This window comes from Cricetulus griseus, chromosome 2 (assembly GCF_003668045.3).
Source record: "Cricetulus griseus strain 17A/GY chromosome 2, alternate assembly CriGri-PICRH-1.0, whole genome shotgun sequence".
Classification (NCBI taxonomy): Eukaryota; Metazoa; Chordata; class Mammalia; order Rodentia; family Cricetidae; genus Cricetulus; species Cricetulus griseus.
The window spans coordinates 337,078,067-337,097,217 of record NC_048595.1 but is presented as its reverse complement, the minus strand read 5'-3'; the positions used below and the strand labels follow the sequence as shown (position 1 = coordinate 337,097,217).

Below are 19,151 nucleotides of genomic sequence, written 5' to 3'. Positions count from 1 at the left end.
GAGAGCCAACGGGAGCGGAGTGAGAGGTTCTCTGACCAATTGAAGGTCAGTGAGAGGAGATCGGGACCAATGGCGACTCCGCGTCCCACTGCTGGGGAGAGATGGTCAAAGTGTGGGAGGCGAGTTGGTCCCTGCTTGGGAGGCTATCAGGTTGCCTAGCAACCACAGCTATGCTTCTCCGGTAAAACGTTTGAAATATTTGATTTGAATTCAATCTTGAGATTTTCGATTTTCCAGAGCAGCAAGGTGCGCCTGCATCACAAGTTGAAGCACACTACTTCACCCAGAATTTCTAAATGTGTAAGTGTTCTAAATACCCAATTTAGAACTACCTTGGCTCTGAAAGAAATTGCTGTTGAGACAGTTCTAACTGAGCAAACCTAAAACCTGATATTTTAGGGATTAGGCGTCAGTGAGGATGATGCAGGTCTTTCCAAGAAGAGCAGCTGATCCAGTTCAGTGACTCCTTGGGGAAGGTGGGGGGCAGGCATCTGGCCCACTGCTCACGGTGTCTTCTGAGCTAACTGTGGTAGCTACCAAATAAAACATTTTTTCAGTGACGAAAACGGTACCATAATTCTCAGAATAGTGAATCACAGGGTAAGCACTCTCTCTCTCTCCCAGAAAACATAAGTTCAAACACTAAGAATGCTCTTTGAGAGTATCTGAAGGATGACAATTACTGCCTTCGAATAGGCATGGTATACCTGAAATAACTTGTCGATGTGAAATCCAATACTGTGTACAATGAATATACACCATAAAATATTTTAAAAAACAAAACTAGGCTCTAGTCTCCTACTCAAATAGAGAAACGATACTACTTAGCTTTGGTGAGAGTGAATAAAGGAACTTTAGAATTATATTAGTAATCTTATCTCAGTTCCATTGCTCACTCAAGAACTATTGATAAGAGCCATTGATAATTCTGTGTTTCACACTACTACTGCTATGTGAAGATGCTGACTCTAAGCAAAAGTGCTCTTGCTCTAAAGGGAATAAGAGGTGGGTTGTCTGTTGGTTCTTTTGTTTTGTTTGTTTCTGAACTAAATATGAGTAACCATGGCTGGGAATATGGGTTTGTGTTTTCCTGAATGACATGTTCCATCAAAGAAGAAGCCACATGAACTGATACAACCTCAGAGCAAAAACAGTGAATGCATTTCCCAAACACATGGTGGGAATGATAGGTAGGTAGGTTACAGCAAAGCAGAAAAGGCTTCAGGTGCTATGTGATGACATTCTTCATTTGGGTCGGTGGAAAGTAGCTACCTGCTTGTTAATATATGCTGAAGTTTTGTTTGGTTTTGTTTTTTCTCTAGAGACAGGGTCTTTCTGTGAAGACCTGGCTGTCCTGGAACATACTTTGTAGACTAGGTTGGCCTTGAACTCATAGAGCTCCACCTGTCTCTGCTTTCCAAATGCTGGGATTAAAGGCATCCACCACCACTGCTCAGGCCTCCTGTAGGAGGTTTTACCTGATAGTCATCAAGTCAGAGATACAGAGTTGGGTGATAAGTGGGTAAAAAGGGAGCTAAAGTTGGCTTAAAATCATTTTGGCCTTGGATCTTCAACATTCCAAGTCCCCATAAAGTTCTAATCAGCCAGTCTACAAGATCTTCAACTATAGCTCTTTCAAGAAACTCCAGTTAGCATGACCTGGTAACACATTCTCAAAAATGAAGTATCAAAATATCTTGGATATGGAACCACTGTAGAGCAGTGGCATAAGTTACTGGGAGAGCAAAGGCCAAAATTCCTACCAGGTACACACTGCTTTTTTGATCTAATAAATTTTCTATTTAACAAAGTGATCAGCCCAGCAGTGATGATGCACACTTTTAATTTCAGCACTCAGGAGGCACAGGCAGATCTCTTTTGGTTCCAATCCAGCCTGGTCTACAAAGCAAGTTCCAGGAGAGCCAGTACTGTTAGGCAGAGAAACCCTGTCTTGAAAAAACTGAAGCCAAACCAACCAGCCAACCAACCAAAGTGGTCATAGTGATCATTACAAAGTTGAGCAATGGACAATAAAATAGGTTAGTGGTTAGGTAGGTAGCATCTTAATTGAATTTAAAAAAAAAAAAACAGACTCTAAGATTTTATGAAATCTTGTAGTAGAAATACTAGACTAAAAATATCAACTGTTGTCTACAAGTGATAGCAAGGTATACATATGTATTTGTTATGTAAAAGATTTCAAGTTTTCTGAGCTACAATTTTTGACAAAGCACAGTCAGGTCAATAACCTGGGTAAGACTTGTCAAAATATATGTTCTATTAAAGTGTTTTAAAACTTGTAGTAAACTTTGTTGGTCAAGCACTTTAAATGCCATTCATCAAAGGAAGTATAATCTGTTGTAATGTCCTACTTTGGAAGGAAAACAAAGCTTGCTAAGGAGCTGGAAGACATAATGGTAAGATTCAGTATTATAAATTCACCTGTTGAGCAAACATTTACTCTCTACTTGCTCTGTAGCAGGAATTGATGAGACTTATGTTGTTAATAAAGCAAGCATTGCTGGGCATTGGTGGTGCACTCCTTTAATCCCAGCACTGGGGGGGAGGGGCAGAGGCAGGTGGAGCTCTGTGAGTTCCAGGCCAGCCTGGTCTCCAGAGCGAGTGCCAGGATAGACTTCAAAGCTACACCGAAAAACTGTCTCAAAAAAAAAAAAAAAAATAGTGAAGTTATCAATGACCGTACAGCGCAAATGCTGCACAAAGAAGTGTGCCCAGAGGATAAGAGAAATTCAAAGGAAGAGTTTTTAATCCAGTTAGGCAGTTAAGACTTTCCGGAACAGGTGGTACTCATTATTTATCACATTCATAAATCTTTACTGAGGACAGTAGTGTGCCAAGTTCAGGAGTTTCGTGTGGTAGACAAGAAAGATGGGGTTTTTGACTTTACCCAGGTTAGTGGATGAAAACAGAACATTCTGTAGGAAACAGAAAATGAGCCGAGTTGTCTTCCAGTGATACTATGAAGAAAATAATTTACAGCAATAAAACGAAAGATGATTGTGAAGTGAGGGCATAGAGGAGGTGGTTAGGAAAGATCTCCCTGAAGTTGTGACGCTTAAACTGAGTCTTGACGGATGAGAAATTGACAGTCTTCATAAAGCTCTAGGGACAGAGTAATGGTAGGAGAGGGCTCAGAGTAGAGTGGTGTGTGTGGAGGAGCAAACTAAGGCCCATGTGGAAACTGCATTGTGGCAAACTCACAATGTTTGTACACAGTTGACAGGGTACAGGACAGGACAAAGAGAAGAGGGCAGTCATTTCAGAGAAGGGAAACTGAAATTTAAAGCAAGGCAGTAAAGTGAATCACACTGAGTGCTTTGTTGTATTGGGATTATTATGCAAAAGCAGTGTCGATGGGACAGGGATGCATTTTTCCCCCTATATCTTTGGAAAGAAGAGTTCAGTATTATGTCTTCCCCACACTGCAGTCCTGACAGTGATCTACTTTGTCAGCATTGATAAGCGTTTGCTGTGTGCCTACTATTCTCCAGAGAGTATAACAAGTGCCTTACATACATCGGTTCTCCCATTAATCCCAATGATATGAAAACCTGTATCCCAGTTTTTTAAAACAAAAGTCACAATTGTGATCAAAGACAGGAGAGTCTAGGTGGGAATAGCAGCTGCGAAACAAGGGAGAATGAGTAATTTCTAGTGAGAGGCCTCAGCAGACAGCATTTCTTGTCCTGGTGAATCTTATCACATAGAACGATAGATTGGGCTTGGAAGACTTCATTTCCCACTGTTCACAGACATGTCCATCTTTGAGAGAGATACTGTAATAACCAAGATAATGATTTATGAAATCAGAATGCCAGCTCACTGTCTAGAGTACAAAAAGAGACAACCAGCAAAATCCACATGATTCTTTCTAGGTTCACCTATAAAGCCAAGTAATTATCAAAATAATAGTTGGACATTGATTGAAAAGAGAGTTAGAGCTCATTTGAGCAGCTGGTTTGAGATAACAAAATGCATTGATTTCAAAACAGTCATCTTCCCAATGGAGCAGAACTATCAGGGCCATAACGCTACCAACTTTACCAATGCCACTTTAAGGCTAGCTTTTCAATGAATTCAGAACTTTACTTGAAGTTCACTGCTAATTACTTTTCTTCTGTGGACCATATTTAACTCACCATGGTCAACATTTATAGCTGTGACTTCCTTTAAAAAAAAAATCAGTTCATGCATGACCAACCATCTGTGTATCTAACCTAATTCTCTAAATCTTTTATCACCACCAGTCATGCTAAAGCCTATTTGTGATGCCTGGGTAACTTCCAGCTTCTTCAAAGGAACGACTCCCGGCCCTGCTCTAATATGTGTCAACTTAGTCTTTACTATGATCAAGTTTCCAACTGCAGGTTTTATGTTCAAAACCCATTTACTACTATCACTTCCTGTGTCAGTTACTTTTTTCTCATTGCTGTGGCAAAAATACCCGGCAAAGCAACTTAAAGAAGGAAGGGTTTGTTTTGGGTGACAAGTCTATGATGGTGAGGAGGGTGAGGTGGTTTTGTCACCAGTTGCCTGCAGTCAGGAAGTAGAGAATAGACAGACATGAGGCCAGCCTATAAAATCTCAAAGCCCATCCGCAGTGACCCAGTGAGGCTCTACCTACTAAAGTCATCACATCATCTAAGACAGCACTCAGCTTGGGACTAAGTTAATGTTCAGACCACAATGCTATCCCTCACTTGTGATCTGTGGAAGGAACCTAGTAAGAAAGTAGCCAGCATCAAGTAGCTTTAATCATGCAGTGTGGTTTCAAATGAGTTCATCCTACGTTAGTCACAGAACACAAGCATGAATGTTGAGACTAAAGGCTGAGAAATAAGACATTAAATACCTTAAAAGAACAAATGTGGAGCAAGACATTTTCTGTAGAGATCCAGCTGTCATTACTGTAGCCACCTTGTCCATAAAAGCCAGGAGGTGACCTTTGACACTCATTCCAAATCCTATAGGATAAACAAAGCCATTCATTTACTCAGCATTAAAGCTTTGATATTTTAATTGGTTTTGAGAAATCCCAAGGTACATTGCAGGTAGCTATGATCCACCTTAGTCTATCTTAGCATATGAACTATTTTGAATGAGAATAGCTCTTATAGGCTCATATTTGAATGCCTGGTCCCCAGTTGGTAGACTGTTTAGCAAGAATTAGGAGGCATGGCCTTGTAGATTTACAAATGGGAGTCAGCTTTGATATTTCAAAAGACCATTGCAGACCAAATCTCTCTCTCTCTCTCTCTCTCTCTCTCTCTCTCTCTCTCTCTCTCTCTCTCTCTCTCCTCTCTCTCTCTCCTCTCTCTCTTCTCCTCTCTCTCTCCTCTCCTCTCTCCTCTCCTCTCCTCTCCTCTCTCTCTCTCTCCTTTCTCTCTCCTCTCTTTCCCTCCCTCCATGTCCTCTCCTTCCTTCTCTCCCTCTATTTCTCTCCTCCCTCCTTCCCCTCTCCCTGCTTGCTGCCTCTGAACAGATATAAGCTCTCAGCTACTGTTCCAGCCCCATACCTAGCTGCCTGCTGCTTTGCTCCTGGCCACGATGGGTATGAACTCACCCTCTGAAACTGTAAACAAGCCTCTGATTAAATGCTTTTTTAATGTAAGTTGCCTTGATTATGCTTTTTCCAGAAATCTGAAAGTAACTAAGATACAAACCTTCCTTCTGCCTGGGAATACAGTGTCATCTGTCATGCTACTGTCTTTAGAACACAAACGATTGGCTTTGCCTGCCTCTTCTTACAGTCTCTCTCTACACCTTCCCCTTTTGGCAGCCAGTTCTGGTACATCATGTTCTCCCAAAACATCTTCAGAAGACTTTTGAACTAGTAAAGGAATCCTTTTTATAATCAATCAATCAATCAATCAATCAATCATTTACCTAACTACACAAGAAGGAATGAAGGGCAAGCATCACTAGCCCTGGAGGAAGTGCTGTATGCCCAGGAAAGGGTCATTTCCTCCTGCTCTATAAAAGGAGGTGGTGATAGTCACTGGGTCAAATCAAAGTTTGGGGAGTTAACAATAAGGAGAGGTTGACATTTTTCTTCCACACTGAATGACTACTGAACTGCAGTGTCTATAGGACAGCCCCATGGTTGCCTCTGGAGTAGCATGTCATTGAAAGCCATATATCTGCAATATGAATTCATAGCATCCACGACAGCATGTGAACAAGAAGTCAAGCACACAATCTTACCCCTAGCTGAAGAGCTATTGGCAATTGTTAGCTGGTGAGGAGGAAGGGTTTTTCTGTAAGAGTGTAGCCCCTGATAAATTGAGCACAATCCAGTGGAAGGCCATACATCCAAGAATATTTGTACAACACAAATTGGCCTTCATAGTGGGGTGTGAAGGACACAAAGTTAGGTGAGAAGGAAAGTGGGGAGATGTGGGAAGAACTAGGGAATAGAAGACAAATATGATCAAAACCCTATATATAAATTCTCAAAGAAGTAATAAAAATAAGTTTTTTTTAAAGCCAGTTTTAGGAAAGTATTGTTGGCATATATCATTAAGGCAGCAGAAAAGCACAGTTAAATAAACTTGTTCCTACTACGAATCTACAGTCTGGGAGAAAAACTTGTTGGAAAAGAAAGTATCCTGTCATACATTCTTTTAATGCCTGGGAAGAAGACACGAGATCTCTCTAGTAGAACATTACAGCATTAAACATGTATGAATGAGAATCCTAGTGGTTTCTAGTACGGTGAGGAGGAGGAGTAGGGGCTGTGGTTTGGCTTCACCGCCCTGTGGCATTTGTAGCTGTGTTTTCACACTACTCCTGATTGCAATATATTTAAGAGCTATCCCCTCAACAGAGGCTAGAAGAAGGGTCACATATCCTTTTCTAAGTCTCTCTGGGAGAACAAAGGAACTCCTCATTAGCTTTTGCAGACATCACACTAAGCAAGAATGATCATGTGCCCTTTCCTGAATATACCACAAGGGACATGATTAGCTTCAGCTTTTCTTAAAAACACTCATGATTTTGTTCACAAAGAAGAGGGTATAAATGACTGAGGGGTGAGGAACACTGTGTAATGTGGAGGATTCCCCAGTAATGTAACTCCTCTTACTGTTTTGTTCTAGCAGCCTGCTTCCTGTGTGTGGAAGTCTATGCCTAGAAACTCCAGGAAGGTTGAACAACCAAAGGAGTCTCCGCTATGAATGAGGTTTTATTTTGCCCCCACTCCCACCCCTGAAGCACAAGTGGCTGCTGTTTAACTTAATTTGATGAATCTATTTTGTGGTCAGTACTCTTTTGGCTGGAAACTAGTTTAATATTTTGTGTGTGTGTGTGATCACCACTATACTAACAAGGATAGTTATTTTTTTAACATTCATTTATTCATGCACAGGCTATGGCATGCATGTGGAAGTTGAGAGGACAACGTCTGGGAGTCATCTCTCTCGTTGCACCATGTGTGTTCCAGGGAATGAACTTGGGTTGTTAGGCTTGGCAGCAGTCGTGTGGCTCACATACAAGATAGGTGGGCCCTGGTGTTTTTAGGCCTGTGGTGATGCAACACATCATGGCAGGAGAGTGTGCTGACTATCTCTTGGCTAAGAAAGGCAGGAAAGAAAGAGGGGCCTTGGGTAGCACTATGTCCTTCAAGGGCATTTCCCTATTGACCTGAATGCCTCCTGCTGGCCCTCACCTCCTGAAAGTCACACCACCTCTCTGGGAGCCAAACCTTTAACACAAGGTCCTTGGGAAGCACTTAAGATGTAGCCACACAAGTGTACTGGCTCCCATTTCCAGAATGTGTCCCTCAGTGGTGACATTTTTTTTTTCTTAAGGAGGGTCCATCCTTGCTCAAAACCCTTGTCCATATACATATGGTACTTAAAAAAATAAGACAAGATCCCTGTTCCCACAAGAGTTAGTTTCTAGTGGGGTGGGAAGGAATTCAGAAAGGAAAATGTAACAAAACATATGAATAATCTCATTCACAAATTATGATGTTTCCAGGTAGCTACAGTACTATCTAAGAGAATATTGGTAGTGTGGATCTGTTGGCGTTGTGACTACAAATTTACCCTGTGACATTGTTAGCTCTAAAAGAGTTCTGGAACCTTAAAGGGCATTTTTCTTTCAGAGGTATCACAGTTTTAAATTTTAGGTCAGTAGTGACAATTTAGAAAGGCACTGCAAGAGAAAAAGGCTTCCACGAGGGCTTGGTGCTTGAGGGGGACAGTAGGCAGGCTGATGGTAGCACCTGAGGCCAGTAGCTGCCTTTTCTAACCCTGGCTTCCAGCCTCCACAAGTTTCTTATCCTTGTTCAACTAGTGAGTCCAAACTGCTTTCCCTGGCAACCTAGCCAGTGTGTTTCCAGAAAACTTCAGAGAGAGAACAGGGTACCACAGTGGTTGCTGCATCTTTCCGTGAGTCCCAGCTGAATGTTCACTTGCAGTCTGAGCCTGGCAGAGTCCTGGTAGAAGACTTTTCTTCTGTTGCCCACCATGTGCAATCCACTAGCGGCTGCTCCTTGTATTCACTATCCCTACATCCTTTAGAGTTTTCTTTACTTCTTAACCTGGTCCCTCACTTAGTTAATCTTGTTTAGTTCATTCTTTAAACTGAACTTTTCAGTTTAAATTACTATGGATTTTTCTGTTTTGATTGGATCTAGACAGAGAGAAGAAAATAATGCTAAATAAACAAAATATTAAAACTTGTAGAATATTTCTCTGAAAATATATATGGAACAATTTTTATGAATCTATTAGAGTCTAAGGCTTAAAGGGACCATCCTGTTGAGTTCTCAAACAACTTGTAATGGGACTGAATTATTGCCTTTATTGCTGCTAAGAGTCGAGATAGAAACTACAGTCTAGGGGGACAGTCACAGTGCCCTTCCTGATGCTAAGCATCAGAATGACAGCCTCACCCCTCAGATACAGGTAGACCAGTTCAGGCCTCTCTCAGAAAGGGTTGGGGGTGGGGGCTGATGCAGGCAGCTTGCTAAGTGGCAGGGAGCTTGCAGGAAGGAGGATGGGCTGAGCCACACCTACCTACCTGAGTTGTTCTTCCATCCCTTGAATTGGATGAGTCAGTCCTTCTTCAGAGGGAGAGAAGCATCTCCGTATTTAACAGGGATGGGGTGGGATGGCCAGGTATCACTCAACAATGCCTTCTATATGGCTCCACTTCTACAAAGTCCACTTTATTTTCCTGTTACCTCTGTGGATTTCACAAGGACCAAATAAAGCAAAGCATAGGCATAACCATTTTGGTTTTAATATTTAAAATTACATTCATTCATTTAGTTAGCTATTTAGTTGGTGTGGGAACATGTCTATGTGTGTGAATGTGTATGTGTGTGGGGGTCAGAAGACAACAGCTGCTACCCACCATGTGCAAACTGGGGACCAAGCTTAGATTGTCAGGCTTGTTGGCAAATACTGTTACCCTCTGAGCCTATTTTTTGTTAGATAGACTAACCTTTTAAAGTTTGTGTTTTATTATTTTATTTATTTATATATATGTGTGTGGTATATGAGCAGATGAACATGCTATTACTCTCTACCTTATTCTCTTGAGACACAGTCTCTCAGTGAACCCGGAGCTAGGCTGTGAGCTCCAGTGATCCTCCTGTCTCCCCTCCCACTGCCTCAGCGCTGGGGATGCAGGAAAAAGTGGCTCTTTACACAGGTGATGGGAATGTGAATGCAGGGCACCATGCTTGTGAAGCAATTGCTCTTACCAGCTGAGTCATCTCCCTGTCCCTAAGACAGGGTATCCTATGCATTCTCGTATGTATGTATGTATGTATGTATGTATGTATGTATGTATGTATGTATATGCACATAGAATCCTATGTATCCTGTGTATAATCAGCCTCCAACCCACAGTTCTCGTGCCACAGCCTCCCAAGTGCTGAGATTACAAACATTGTGTCACATGCATGGCTCACAGTGGGAGTCTAACACATGTCATTTAAAATCTCATGTCCATAACCTGCCAGTATCAATGTGTCTGATGAAATAATGCCAGGGCTTGTTTTTGTTTGAGCATGGAACTAAGTACAGAAACCATACTGAATGTAACCATAGGGAGGTGCCACTGTAGCCAACTCTAACTCTGGCTGTTTTAAACAGAAAGGGAATTTATTGAGATAATGCTGAGTATCTCAGACAATTTGGAAAAGGCTGGAAAGAATGGGAGAGTGGTAGAAAGGGAGGGTGTCTGTAAACTTAACCTCAGCAGAGGGACCTGTGGCCTCTCCAGGACCCTGGGCATGTGGTTTGCATCACCAGTTCTGAATACAATCCTGACCTTTCAGCCTCCAGAGAACATGCTCCCAGCCTGCCTTGCTCATTGCAGCAGAAGCTCAGGTGAGTACATCTGATCCACTGAAGTCACATCACATGTCACATACTTTTGCTCAGCCTATGGAGTGATCTGAGAGAGAGGCTATTTGCTGTTTTGATCTTCTGCTTGTGGGAAGAGGTCATCAAAAGCCATCCTGGCCTGGGGAGAAGGCTCAGGAGATAAACTGAGTGTGTAGATCTGAGCTCAGATCCTTGGAATCCACAAGAGCAGGAAGCAGTAGCCTGTGCTGTAATCTCAGCACTCTCTGTGTTGGGGAGGGAGGCAAAAGCAGGAGGAGTCCCCGAAGCTGTAGGGCTGACAGCCTGGCATATGCAGTGGTGAGTAACAAGAGCGCCTACCTTCCTCACGCAAGGTGGAGGCAAAGGATGAGGTTGTCCCGTGACTCCACAAGCATGCCATGTGCCTGGATTCTCACACACAAGCAGGCTTTTGAGCACACACACACACACACACACACACACACACACACACACACACACACACAGAGAGAGAGAGAGAGAGAGAGAGAGAGAGAGAGAGAGAGAGAGAGAGAGATTTTAAAAATGGTAACAGACCCAGGAAATTCTCTAAATATAGGAAATAACGACAATCACAAACTATTTCTGGCTTCCTTGCAAATAACCCAGTGTTTCATGAATCAGATAAATCATGCCTAAGCCCATAAAACTTTATTCAGTGGGACTTTTGTGATCACCAGGGAGATGTTGCAAAGTTCTATATTGAAATAATTATCAAGAAATTAATAAAGCAATTTTTTGTTCATTCCAACTGCATGATCAAGTAAAAAATAACTTAAACCAAAAATATTAACGTCCTCACACTTACTAAATCATACATTTCCCTAATTTTTAAAGCTAGGCTATTTAGCATATAGATGCAGTGATTTGGAATATTTTCTCAGCTCAGGTGCTCCGCCTCAGGCCAATTTTGAAAAATGGCCTGGACGGGCAGTGGTGGCACATACCTTTAATCCTAGCACTCAGAAGGCAGAGGCAGGAGGATCTCTGTAAGTTCAAGACCAGCTTGGTCTACAGAGAGAGTTCCAGGACATGTTCCAAAGCTATAGAGAAACCCTGTCTCAGGAAAGGGGGGAAAAACGCAAAGCCAGGAGGTGGTGGTGCATGCCTTTAATCCCAGTACTTGGGAGGCATAAGCAGGTGGATCTCAGTGAGTTGAAGGCCAGCCTGGTCTACAAAGCAAGTTCCAGGATAACCAGGACTGTTACACAGAGAAACATTGTCTCAAAAAAAAAAAAAAAAAGCGGCAATGAAACTCTCATTTTTTCCTTTCCTTTTTTGTTGTCAACTTTATTAACTATATATTGGTAACTAGTTGAGCATATTAACCCATAACTATTCTTTATGTTGACATTTGCTATTATTTGGTACTGTCATTTTGAGGTTGGGCTTCTGCTGGAATATATAAAGAGTTACTATTTTCAAGTGGTGTTTGGGTTGTCAGGCAGGAGCCATGGAAACATACTATCCATCCTTTCTTTCCCATAGGGGTGGCACAATCTAAATCCTGACAACATATGCTTGCTTGTATCAAAGATACTTTCAATAAGCACTTGTTAGTGTTTCTTTTGTCCATTAATATTCTGTAACAACCACCATTTCATCTTCCTGTATAAAATACAATTGCAGAAACTATTAAGAAGGAAAATTTGAAGGATGTTTGTGACAGTCCATTTTCGTAGCTCTGTATGCTGTTAGCCGGTACTTTCCTAGGCAAGCATTTTTGAAACCAACATTCTGATTGCATCATAATGAGGATCCTGAACTTGACTGTTGAGCGTTTACTTCAGAGCCTAAACGCTGGCTGCTAAGCCCACAGGCAGAGTACCAAATCCTCACCCATGCTCACTTTCTTAGAAAAATGACATCTATTCAGCAAGGCTTCACAGGGCCAGGTACTCACACATCTCTTTCAGAATCTACTACCACACCTCTTCCCTGAACCCAGCTTTGTTCTTTATAGGGTGTAACAGTAAGAGTCAAAAGAGCACAGAAGAGCTGTGACTAAATCTCAGCCCTGTCACTCATGTGGGCAAATGACTTGAATTTTTTTTTTAAAGATTTTATTTATTATGTATTTATGTATACAACATTCTGCTTCCATGTATATCTCCACACCATTAAGAGGGCACCAGATCTCATTATGGATGGTTATAAGCCACCATGTAGTTGCTGGGAATTGAACTCAGGACCTCTGGAAGAGCAGTCAGTGCTCTTAACCGCTGAGCCATCACTCCAGCCCTAGATGAACTATCTTATCCGGAGTCTTGAGGATATTTTTCAAGGACAGCTCACAAAAGGGGGGGGGGCTTTAAAAAGGTCCCAAACTGTAGACAACAAATCCATAAGCAACACATCTAGGTGTCGCTTTGAATGTATTAGATGAGGATATCAACTTAATGTGTTTTCTGGTCCTGCCAGCTGCTTTTGAACATTCTAAATCTGATAGTAGTGGGTGTCTGTTTTTCCCAAAGGTTCCTGAAAATCTGGAGATAAATTTTTACATTCTTTGATGTTCCCCATAGAAACACAGATGTCACATGCCAAATGATGCTAGTATGATCTGTTAGGTTTTTACCACTTTAAAAATTTCCATTCCTACCTTACTGTTTGAGGTTCTCTATGCTTACAGACTTGTTCATTTTTAGAAAATACACGTAGTAGCATATAGTTGGTTTTCCCTGGGGAACAGATGTCATTATGTTCCTGGGACTAGGTCCCCAGATCCAAAGATGATAGAAACGACATTGGCCAAGCAAAGCTTTTACTGGGACTCAATCCGGATGAGAGATGCAGCTTGGATCAGATGGTGGCTGCCTGAAAGAGTGGAAGAAGAAGATAGTTGGAAGAGCAGCTGCTGCCCAAAGTTCCCATCTGGGTTTCATCAAAACCAAGGTTTTGGATAGAAAGAGGGTCCTGTCCTAGCTGGTCAGCATCTACCCCCAGGTGTAGGTGGTTCACTGGTCAGCTTTGACTTCAGAACTCTGTCTTCATGGGATGGATGCCAACCAGCATGGGGCCTACTGAAGCCCTGCCTCGTCTGATGGGAGGAAATCAGCGTGCCTCTTGCTAAAGAAGTCCCCCTCACCCAGTTATCTCTGGAGCACTCCTCTCTCAAGTAGTTCAGGGTTCAGCCAGAAAAACAGAACCAACAAGAGGCGTATATTAAGAGATTTACTTCAAGGAATTAGCTTATGTGTTATATTGTCTTATAATCCTCTTTAATGTTACCCAACTATACGCCTTAGTTATTTCTAAAAAAGAAAAAAAAACCTTTAGCAACACCAACATTAGTATTTGAATAACCACGGGCTGTAATGTAGTCTAGGCGACACATAAAACTGACCATTACACCTTTCCTAGGGTTTAGGTGTTCTTGGAATTGCTGGAACCAGTCTTAGACGGAAGCATCTTAACTCTAGAGTTCACCTTGGAAACTTATACTCATCTCACTAATTTGATTTCTGTCTATACCACCTTGATTCTTGGTATGAAAAGTCAATGAGCCTCTTTAGAACCCCCTGAAGCTCTTGACTCACCCCTTGCTCTATGAGTGTTCAGGACATCTTTGGCCTCTCTGGTTCTTGCACTGGCTACAAGTTCCATGACTCTGGCCTCACCTGAGTTATGTTCTATGCCTCTCACCTCCCATACTGAATGATTCTCCTGATGTTTGCATTGTTCCACTTTATCCCCACATTCCCATAGACAATTCCGAATTTTCCAGTCTGTTCTCACCTCTTTCATAGTCTTCATCCGACTCGCCTTATTCTCTACTTCTGCTTCTGGGTAGGCTCTGCCCTTCTTACTCCACACTGGAAACAAGCAAGCAAGGCAAAATCTTACACTTCACTGCTGGCAGGAATTCTTCAGGGTGTACAGAACTAAATGCCAAAGCCACAATCACAAAATCCACCACATTATTACGATAGTCTATTTGTTTATAGAAATTTCTTGCCAAAACAAATGATGCATTCTTTAAAGGCTATCTGCATTCCTACATTTCCATTTGTCTTGTGTTCTTTCAAAAAATATCTTGTCCCAGCCAGGTGGTGGTGGCACACGCCTTTAATACCAGCACTTGGGAGGCAGAGGCAGCTAAATCTCTGAGCGTTTGAGGCCAGCCTGATCTACAGAGCTAGTTCCAGGACAGCAACAGCTGTTACATAGAGAAGCCCTGTCTCTCTCGAAAAACCAAAAAAAAAAAAAAAAAAAAAAAAAGAGGGGAAGGGGGTTTTGTCCTTATTCCATTTCTATCTACCCAAATCATACCCATTCTTTAAGAAATTTTAAAGCTTTTGCATTTACTTATTTTCTGTATGAATTTTTCTGCCTACATGTGTGTCTGTGTACCACTGGCATGCCTACTGTCTACCGAGTCCAGAAGAGGACATCAGATCCCCTGGAACTGAGTTCCAGGTGGTTGTGAGCCTCCATGTGGGTGCTGGGAACTGAACTTAGGTCCTCTATTAGAGAAGCAAGTGTTCATAACTACTGAGCCAGCTCTCCAGCCCCAACACATTGTTTAAAGCCAACTGCAAATGACACCCTGTTCAGGAATTCCCTTTTCATATCCTTGAGTGGATGTCTCGCCTCTCACCTCACTGGGACAAATATCACTCTTGCACATATTATAGTTATTCCACACATCTCTGGAGTAGAAGCTGTTCTTCCTCATGTTTCTGTTGCTGTTAGCAATCAACGCAGTGCTTTTCCCCAAACAGATGTTGACAGTTTTCCTCCGAAATGAATGTGTAGTGTGTATGGGGCAGAGCGGCACTGTTGAAGGTGTGGTCTGGTCTGCTCAGCTCTCTGCTTTCAGAGCAGCCGACCCTGAATGTGTAGTGTGTATGGGGTAGAGCTTTCTTTCAGCAATGACAGAGTGCAGAGGCTAAGCCACACTGAACACACTCTTTAAAACCCCTGTTTGTAGCACATCTGTGAACACAACAAGTAAGTCATATGGTCAGGTCTAAAAGTCAAGGGGTCAGGAAGGCACACATTGTTTTTGTGGGAGGCCCTGACAGCCGCACGAAAAAATAATGTGGCTACAGAAAGCATGAAGAGTCGGTGTCAATAATTCTGGGAACTACAGATTATCAGAATGACCTAGTGTTAGCACAGAAGACTTTTTCCTGACATCTCTTTGGATGTGGATACTAACCAGGAAAGTAGGAAGTGTTACTCTCATTCATCTTCAGTGCTGGCACTCAGGAGGTAGCTTGGTGGCATTTGGAGAGAGGGGAGAAAAACAAAGCAACAGCATCATTCAGCTCTCAAATTCTTCCTAGCTCAAAGAGCCTTAGTTGTACTTTCTCTTTTGTTCTCATGCTCTCCTCCTTGCTCACCCCCATCTAAAGCTCATATACTTCTAGGGGTGGAGAGGACACATGAGAAGGGAAGTTTTAACATTTCCTCATACTTCATCATAGTTGAATCCAACTCAATGAAACAAAGCTAATGTCACACTGTAGAACAGAATATTTGTGCCTGCAAGAAAAGAATGCATTATCCTGACACAATTGAGGTATTTAACCTCACTAACCTAGTGATCAGAAGTTATCTTTATTCAATGTGACCTCTAGGGCTTAAGGGTGCTATCCCAATTGTGCTCAGGGACAAACCCTGTTTCTGGGGTCTTGCTATCTCAGCTACCCAAGACCTACAAGAAAATGCTGCTCTTAGGGGCACATGGACCCTCAGGGCTCTTCTCATAGCTGTTCATTTTGAAGTCTTATGCCCCTGGAAAACATTCAGTCATCGATTTTTCCAAACTGACTCTGAGGCCACACTACAGTATTTAATGGATACTCAGGTGCTGGGAATTCAAGTCACTTGTCGCCTCTTAATACGAATCGTTTTTTAATATATATTGAATTTGAACGACAACTTTTTAGTTCAGTTTTTCCCCCACTATCTATTTGCAGATAAACAAACCAAAGGTCACTCCAGGAATTCCAATCAAGGCCTGCTTGATCACAACAACCCAGTATTTTAACCATCTTAACCATCTTAACTACACAAATGAAAACTCAAACATCAACATTATTTTTTAAGTCAATCTATGGTGCTGGGGAAATGGTCCACCAGATAAAGAGTATGTATGCAAACACTAGGGCCAGGGTTCAGATCCCCAGCACCCACATAAAAGCCAGGCCAGTGTAATCCCAGTTCTGAGAAGGTGGGCATGGGGACTCCCAGGGGCAAGCTAGCTGGCTGAACTAGCAAAATCAGTGAGTTCTGGGTTCCGTAAGAGCCTGTCTCAGGAAATGAAACTGAGAGTGGTTGAGAAAGACATATGATGACATCCTCTGAACTACACACACACACACACACTTCACTTAATTACATTTCTTACTTTATTTAAATCCCCAGTGCATTTTGGAAAATAGTTACCCCATAGTTCCTATTTTTAGCTTACAGAAAACAAATCCACAGATTTTAAGTTGTGTGTGTTTTAAATAACTGTTAACTCCATTGAACCCAAGCACACTAATATTCTATTTCATTTCTACACAAGTCCTTGTATTTTGGCTCCAGTTAATATATGCTGTGTGTATAGTGTATCTTTACTACTAGAAATATGGAAGCATTGTCCTCATTTTGAGACTCATTTAAGGAAAATGCTGCTTTTCCTTTTATATCTGAGAACTGACTCGAGCTCACTAATTAACATAAGACTTGCTCCAGCATGTCCTTACAGAGAGCCAGAACCTCAAAATTGTTACCTGTGACCCATGTGATTTGGATATCTGAAATAATTCCTTATGCAATCAGTCAGACTTGCTCTCACTGTGTAGGACAGAAATATATCCATATTTCTTTTTTGCCCCTGGTCAACACTTTGTAAATAAATTTCCCTTTATTCACAAGGACTAGAGAATGTCAAAGTCTGTGTTCCCTGCACTTTTGTTTTCCAAATAACAGGGAAAAAGGAGAGGCAGGAAAGAAGGGAGACAGGTCACCAAGAGAATAACTTTATGTCATTGTCTCCCTCTTCCTTGAAACTCCTGTACCACAAGAGTGAAGTGTGGAAAGAAGTCAATGTCCAGACCAAAATGCATGAGAAGAACAGATGAGGCCCATGTGTTGCTGCTATAGAGGCTAAAGCAGCAGAAACAAAGGATGCTGGAGGACGGGATGCTGGTACAAGCTGTCAGCTGTGTGCTTCTGCTGGTAATAAGTCTCAATGGATATGGAATTTTACCATCAGATCCCTGAGAACACCTCTGCAGGACTGCCATGCTTATAACCCAAACAGTCCCTGTTGGCACTCTGACCTGTACCTGTGGTATTCTGGACTAATTCTGGACTAGTTCTCGCTTGTTCATTCTCACAAGTTCTCACTTGTGGCTAAGTGTAACTTGTACACAATAAAAAATCCTTCTGCTGTCTCAGCTAAAGAATAAAAACTATTAAAAAATAATTTCAGAAAAATCTTATTTATAGACTTTATTTTCTAATAAACATTCAATTTTTTTGTAATTAGAGTAAAATAGTAATGTTGTAGAGGGGGAAATTAACAACAATTTCCATAAAAGCAAAAGTGCGTGTGTCTGTGTATGTCTCTGTGTGTTGTGTATATATGTGTGGGTATGTGTGTGTATTGTGTGTATGTGTGTATATGATATGTGTGTATGATATGTGTATGTGTGTTGTGTAAGCTATTGTCTGAGTTCCTTTTCAGTTGCCCTAGCATACTATCTGAGACTGAGTGACTGGGTGTTTTAGTTTTATTTCCTCTTGCTGTGATAAAATGCCCCGACAAAAGCAACTTAAAGGAGATAGGTTGTATTTGGCTCACAATTTCAGGCTGTAGTTCATTATTGTGGGCAGCAGCAACTTGGGGCAGTTAGTCCTGTCCACAGTTAAGAGCAGAGACTGAACAAATGCAGTCATACTTACTGGGCTTACTTTCTCTACTCTGACATAGTTCAGTATCCCCTGCCTAGGAAATGGTACTACCCGCAGTTGGCATGTCTTACCACCTCAGCTAACTTAATCAAGATATCGCCCTTAGCCTGGTGTGGTGGTGTGCATCTTTAAACCCAGGCCTTGAGGATCGGTGACAGGAGTATCTACATTGAGAATTCCTGGTCAGTCAAGGCAACACAGTAAGACCCTGTCTAAAAAAAGAAGATAACCCCCAACATACATGCCCACAGGAAGACAACTCTCACTGGGACTCTTTTCCCAGGGGCTTTTAGACTGTGTCAAAACTGCATCAGTGAGACTGTTCTGTGGGTAGAGGTGCTTATATGTAGGCCTAATAACCTTAGTTTAGTCACTGGATCCCACAAGGTAGCAGGACAGAATTGACCCTCCAGAGTCATACTTTGACTCCACATGCTGTGGCACAAACAAAAAACAATCTTGCTCACGTGCATCCCCCACCTCTTCACACAAACAAACAAATGACACACAATCTAAACAAAATTAGATTGTGTCAAGTTGACAAAACTAACAATTTATGAAGAAGAGTGATTTCCTTCTTACTGTCATAGAGGCTTAATTGTTCAAAAAGTAGTGCTGAGAGCTGGTCAGGGCATTCTTGCTTGTTAAAATAGGCAAGGCAGAGGATGTCACACAGCAAAGCAAGCTCACACGAGAGAAAAATCAGGTCAGACTCACTTACTAGGAGACTAGTCCTGTGGTAACAGACCTGCTCCCTCTAGAATAGCTTTTATCTAGACACTTTTTCTTATTTTTATTTTATATGTATGGTAAGTTTGCCTGCGTGCATGTCTGTGTACCCTGTGTGTGTTTGGT

The 19,151-nt window shown here is 41.9% G+C and overlaps 1 long non-coding RNA gene across 1 annotated transcript; it reads left to right on the top strand.

Moving 5' to 3' along the window:
- Positions 1-73: 73 nt before the first annotated feature.
- Positions 74-17,808, top strand: LOC100761946. Its single transcript, XR_003482483.2, has 3 exons — positions 74-300; positions 10,316-10,367; positions 17,405-17,808. It is a non-coding gene; the product is annotated as an uncharacterized LOC100761946 (long non-coding RNA).
- The last annotated feature ends 1,343 nt before the right edge of the window (positions 17,809-19,151 follow it).